Consider the following 6,370-nt stretch of genomic DNA (forward strand, 5'->3'; position numbering starts at 1 on the left):
TTTCGCTAGTAACCCATGGTTATGGAAGTTTGAGACAGTTACATACCAGAAACACCCTGTTATACATTCAAAAAAACATCCCTTCTAACCTTATCTGTGAATACAAAGCTGATAAGAGGTAACAATATAATAGAAACCACAGTAACAAGCCCAATATCATAACTTTAACCAAGATCCGTTTCAAAGGCACACGGATCCAAGCCAAGTTTTTACAGAGTATTTGATTTCACGTTTATGTATTGTTCTATAATTTTCAGATGGCACATCGGCAGGATCCGCAAGTACAAAAGGTTATTACTTTGAATTTTACACAGTAATAAGATTGACCACATTAAGTACCCAACATCTTTGAAAGTTTGATACAAAATCAAAAGTAGATATGCTATTTCACTAGGTAAACGTCTGCACCTAATTGAAACAAAATGCAGTATATTTGTTGATCTATATTATATATGAGTATACGGGACACCCAAGAATTTACAGATGAGATTTCAAATTATTATACAAACATCATCAATGTAGACATACTTAAAGAAATAATTAGAATATAACGAATTCTTACGAACATTTATTTTCATTTTGTTTTCAAAAGTTTCCGAATGCAAAGTTTTAAAACACTTTTGAACATTACTTTAGATCATTATACTTAACACAGCCGTTCAAAAAGCAATGGTTAATTTTATCTAAAACACTTAGCGCGTCAGAAAATAAATTGAATTTGGTGATTTCTAATTAGTGTTTGGAATATAAAATTAATGATTTTTAAAAAAAATATTATACTTTGGAAAATGATGTAGAAGAGAAACAACCAAATCATGGAATACTAGATATGAACAGCCCGCATATTTTGAGTCTAATAACATAACATATGAAACATTTTTCGTATATTGGTCTGAATCGAATGTTTACTTAAACGCAAATCAAGCTTTATGTTCGCATTATAAAAACATTGAATTCAACTTGTGTATTTGATTGTGACTACACAAACACCCAAATGATATTTTATATTTCACAGGATCAACTGCAGGTCTTGCTGCTGGTTTGTCCGTTTCTCTGGTAGTGCTCATCATTGTGACGGTTATTGTGCTGGTGGTCTTGAAAAAAAGGTTGGGTCAAATTGTTTTAGATGTAATTGTCCAAATGAATTAATACGCGAACGTTCAAAATATTGTTTTAATAAAACTACGGACTATAGCTTAAATTCTCTCTACAAGGCAAATTTCAGTTTTAGCGACATGTCCTTATCGTGTGGCGTATAAGTTAAAAAGGTCCAAATACATTGCATTATTCTAAATGTTGCACTCGAAAGAACGTTAAATCCTTTCTCTTAGTTGGAACACATTTATTTTTAAATAAACAAATTTATAACATGACGTAATGAATTTGTATCTGGACTTAATTGCATTGTTGAGCGTGTATATATGACTATGATATATCTTTGTTTTAAGTCATCATTTCAAGCAAAATGTTGCCTTCCGACGTAGCATATGTGACGTAATTTATCACGCGGTACACACACACTGGTATCTTTGCTGCCATCGTCCGCGTCGATGGTTTCGTCGTTAACTTGCGTCATAGCTCAAAAAGAGACTTAAAGTCTTCAGAGGTCATGCAAAGGTCCATAATATTGCTCATAAATGTATCCGACATATAATGCACACTAGCCAAAATGATAAACAAATGCTACGTTTGTTTGACTTTACAGGGGACTTCTAACAAAGTGCTTCAAACAAAATGTTGAAAAAAGCAACCATACCAAAGAGACAGCAACCGAAATAGCATGGATATCAACACCGATATTTGAATCTACTACAAACACATTGGATGACTTTACAGCCACAAATCATTCTTACTTTGTGCTTGAAAAAACGTATGATGAAGAAACCAAAGAGGAGACTGATCACTATGCAGAGCCAGATACGACCGATGTTGACCAATATGATTTGACCAAAAAGTCGCAAAAAGATACTGATATCGATTACGACACAGCCGATAGCAAAAAGAGCTCAGCCAGGTCTGAATTGTCCAAGCCAAATGACACTTATAGCAAAGTCACTTTACATCAAACTAATACGTACTAGTACGATCATATTAATGGAAGGCCGCAAAAGTCGGACGATCAAACTGAAAATCAATACGATATATCGAATAACCTGATTGACGGCAAACACAATGATAATTTCGGAGATGACAGTGATTCATATAACCATTTGAACAAACATGAATCGAAGAACTCTGGCACGGATAACGTTTATGGAAAGTCAGTAACAGATGGAGATAGTGGATATGATACTACCAGTGCTCTAAACCTTCGCAGGAACATAGATGCGAAAGATCAGCAAGCTGATTATGCCGTGATAAAAGAGAAATGGTAGAATGATATGCCAGTTAAAGGATATTCACCTACATGATTTGATCATGAAAATAATTCAAATTCCATGAAATATGAAAGAAATCGATGTAGCATTCAGTGATTGTTAACTTAACCTTTACACATGTTTCCAATTAATCCCATTCTTCTTGTAGAATTGCCCAATTTGTAACTATTGTAAAACACTAAACAAAACATGCTCATCAATCAGTTGAGAAAAACATGATCGTAATGCCGTTTTTATCAAGGAGACGGGCAATTTTTATCACCTCAATGGCAGCATCGGGATGTAAGTTTCTTTAATAGGTTTCGGTAGTTTTTGCGCAGTTCTTGCCAGCGTAATGTAAAACTACGATCTTACTGTTCGCCTGAAGAGAAGCCTGTTCATATATGCGTGCTTTATGTGGTTATGAGCCCGATTCTTTAGCTGTAATTCTCACGCTATATGTAAAATAATAAGTCAAATCGCTGACGGTGGCAGTCGGTATTTATTTGATGTGTGAAGTTGATTAACAGGCCGTATATGTTACAATTGGTGATTTTCAGCGAGGCAAAGGTAATGATCATTTAATGCTTCAGTACCTTGAAATGCTAAGTTTATTTGCAAAGCGTGGTAAACCGCTTTAACTAAATTAATGCTGAACCATGCAATCCGATACGGTTTTGTGTTTTCATCGTATTGTGTAGGTTTTGTGCTAAAAAATCTGGGCCATACACACATACGTCAGTTTCTTGCAAATAAAGTATCAAAATTGACTTTTAGATATAATTTCTGGTAAATATTCGAATTGCTTTTGTATTTATACTATTTGCTTTTTGGGAATTTAGTAGAACTTGTTTACTAATATCAAGTTCAGACATACAATAAGCATATCGTCTAAATGTTCTTGTTATAAATAAACAGTCACTTTGCGATATTGTTTTTTCGCGTAGGTTTTTGAAGTCCTACTCGTTTATAATCGGTGTGTGTATACTCATTTAATATAATATTAGTTTATGTCTTAACTATATTGCTAATATTATTTAACTTTTAATCGTATTAGTATGCATTTATCATCTTCCAGGCTCTGTGTTGCATTATTGAAATGCTATTTGACTTGACTTGCATTTAGTCGGAAAATTGCTCTGCGAGGCTAGTGTTGTAATTTATGAACATTCGACGAGAAATAGTTTTCTTGTATCTCTCTTGTATCTTATATCTTTATATGGCCACCGTCATAAAACATTGACTTTTAGCGCCTATATAACACGTAAGAGTCTGGGCTCTACTTCTACAAGATACCTTAATAATAAACCTTACGCTGCTTACTAACTACTACTACTTACTACTAAGATAACTCGGGGACACCCGTAAACATACGGGTAGAATACATTCGATTACTATTTTATTGACGCAGTTTACGCACAAAACGGGGTTACGTCTGGAAATTTGCGATCTTTAAACTTATGATCTTTATTAAATCGATGTCCAAGATTGTAACTTGCTTATTCGGATTGGGGTGAGGCATAAAGAGATGGAGAGCGGCAAGACGGGGTTGGGTATTGAAAACCCATCATCAGTGTATTTGTTATTATTTACTTCATTATGCATTGTTTTCAAATTGATGCTGGCTCTGATGAGGCTATAAGTCATATTTTTTAAATATTGACAGGTTTTGGGGCAATTTAAAGACTAATACATGGTTTACCGTGGCATTTGGTTCAAAATTGCCGTTAGAAGGATAATTGCCCGAGAGCTTTAGCTAAATATGCGAGCATTAGTTTATATTGTAAAATGTTGCTATATATAGTATATATATAGTAACATGGTTATTATGGCCATACAAACTAGTTTTATCCCCGTGTGTCGTGTTTCATTTGTGTGTGTGCTGTGTATACATTAATGCGTTTGAGTGGCTAGTTCATTGTCTTAACAGGGTTTATTTATGACTTAGATATATACATCTCTATTGGGAAAATGGCAAAAAGGGAGTTATCATTTGTCGGACATTGCTGCTTGACTGATAAGTACTAATCAGCCATATTTTAATGCAATGTGATTATCAAGTTGTAACTACCAATGCATGTGATTAAATCGAAACTTGTATTAAAACAGGGAGAACTATGCAATAATACAAATGTAACTGCAATAAAGATATTTAAACACACAAAAAGCGCTGATAGCGGATGCCAACGTTCGTCTTATTTTTGCCGATCAGTGGAAAATCTCGAGTCATATTTAGAGTAATTGCAGCACATCTGCGTATATTATCTGGCAAAATAAATACGTGAAATCATATACAAAGTACAAATTTATAAAAAATACAAAGAAGAGTAAAAACATATAGTGTCCCTCAGTTGTGACCATGTTCAGCTTGTGATGTTTTACCCCGTTTTTGCAATTATTGTTATGTTTGTCCGTGTTATTTTATGTACCCTACTTGGAAACATTCAGACTACGGCTATTCCCTCATTTAGTGAGTACGAGACTTGCAACTGAAACATCAATGTTTGGATCAAAAGTCATATTTGAGCAAAACGTTTCTTATCTTGAAGTGCTGGAATTGTGTTTGTTATGATGAAAGCAGTTTTGTTTTACAATAAAACGATGTGATTTTAACATTTGTTTCATCCACTTGTTTAGCATTGGTCTTTATGATCTCAAAATATGTCTTAACATCAAAATACTTTATTTACTTTCTTTGACAGAGGTCGTGGCAGAAATTAAATAAGGTTTTAATTTCAATTCTGACAAAGTAAAGTTATGTTTCAATCCCAATCATACCATACTACGTGCAAGTATGCTTTGCCTTTAGCCTGGCTCGTCGTTACTTCTTTGCTACTGGGCGTTTCCTTGCCAATTGCATTTTAATCAAAAACCATTACAGGGTATGTATAGAGCATAATTGTTTGTCTTAGTGTAAACCCCTAATATATTTTCCGAGCGAACACCAAAGGCTATATAATTGATTATTTGATTTATTTTATATGAAAATAAGTGAACGTAATAATATCACAATAATCTTTTTGCGCCTTGGCGCGGGTCGTCACGGGCGGGTATGACGTTACGGGCGATAAACAATTATAAAGTCACCGTTTCCTTGGAATTTGGGACCTTTTACATGAGCTTAGCACAAAATATGACGCAGCCTAAATAGGCCCAAAATAGGCCAAAGGCATTCAACGTAGTATAAAAATAGGCCAAAAAATAGGCATATGGCACAAAGGTGGTTAATTGTAGCTTTTCAGAAAAGCGCGCCAAATTTTATGCGAACAAAATTTCTGAAATGACGTCGTTGTAATTGTGTTTAAGCTCAGTGCGCACAAACGTTAAAATTGGAAGTGAGAACGGTGTCAAAACAGTGAAATATATCAAATTGTTACTTCAATGTTTCAGTGAAATCATTAAAAAGTGAAATATCATTTTCATTTCAATGATAAATCTTTATTTATCACCGGAAAACATATAATACATACTATTCTTTATTTTGTGTACTTTGCTGCAAAACTTCAGATGGAGCAATTTAATCATCATTTTGTTTTCTTTACGTTAATCTGAATAAATGTTTAACGCCTGAAACAATGCGCGTAAAATGCGCGTAAAATGGTTTGAAATTTATTGATGATATAGTTTCGAATAAGAAAGATATCAAACATTATCATGTAAAATAGTGGATTTATTTAATTTCCTGCTTACAGAAATGAAAATTTATTTTTAAAATTAGCTGATATCACTACAAAGCCACAACGCATCGGGTAGTCTTGAATATTTTGACAAAAACATACTCATTTTGTATATAAAGACGTTTTAAAAAGAATGAAAATGCGTTTTGATTAAAAATCTGATAGAATCTTTTTTTTTCATAAAAGTTGCTCATGTTGTAATGGATGTTATATTATGCTTGTGAAAATTCAACCTCAGAACGAAATTTTAAAAATAAAGTATTATGTTTTGGTCATTCAAACTAACTTTTTCATTGTGGTAAAACCTTAAATTGCCACAAAAATACTGTGCTTTTA

Source organism: Mya arenaria, chromosome 15 (assembly GCF_026914265.1).
Source record: "Mya arenaria isolate MELC-2E11 chromosome 15, ASM2691426v1".
In the NCBI taxonomy this organism is placed as follows: Eukaryota; Metazoa; Mollusca; class Bivalvia; order Myida; family Myidae; genus Mya; species Mya arenaria.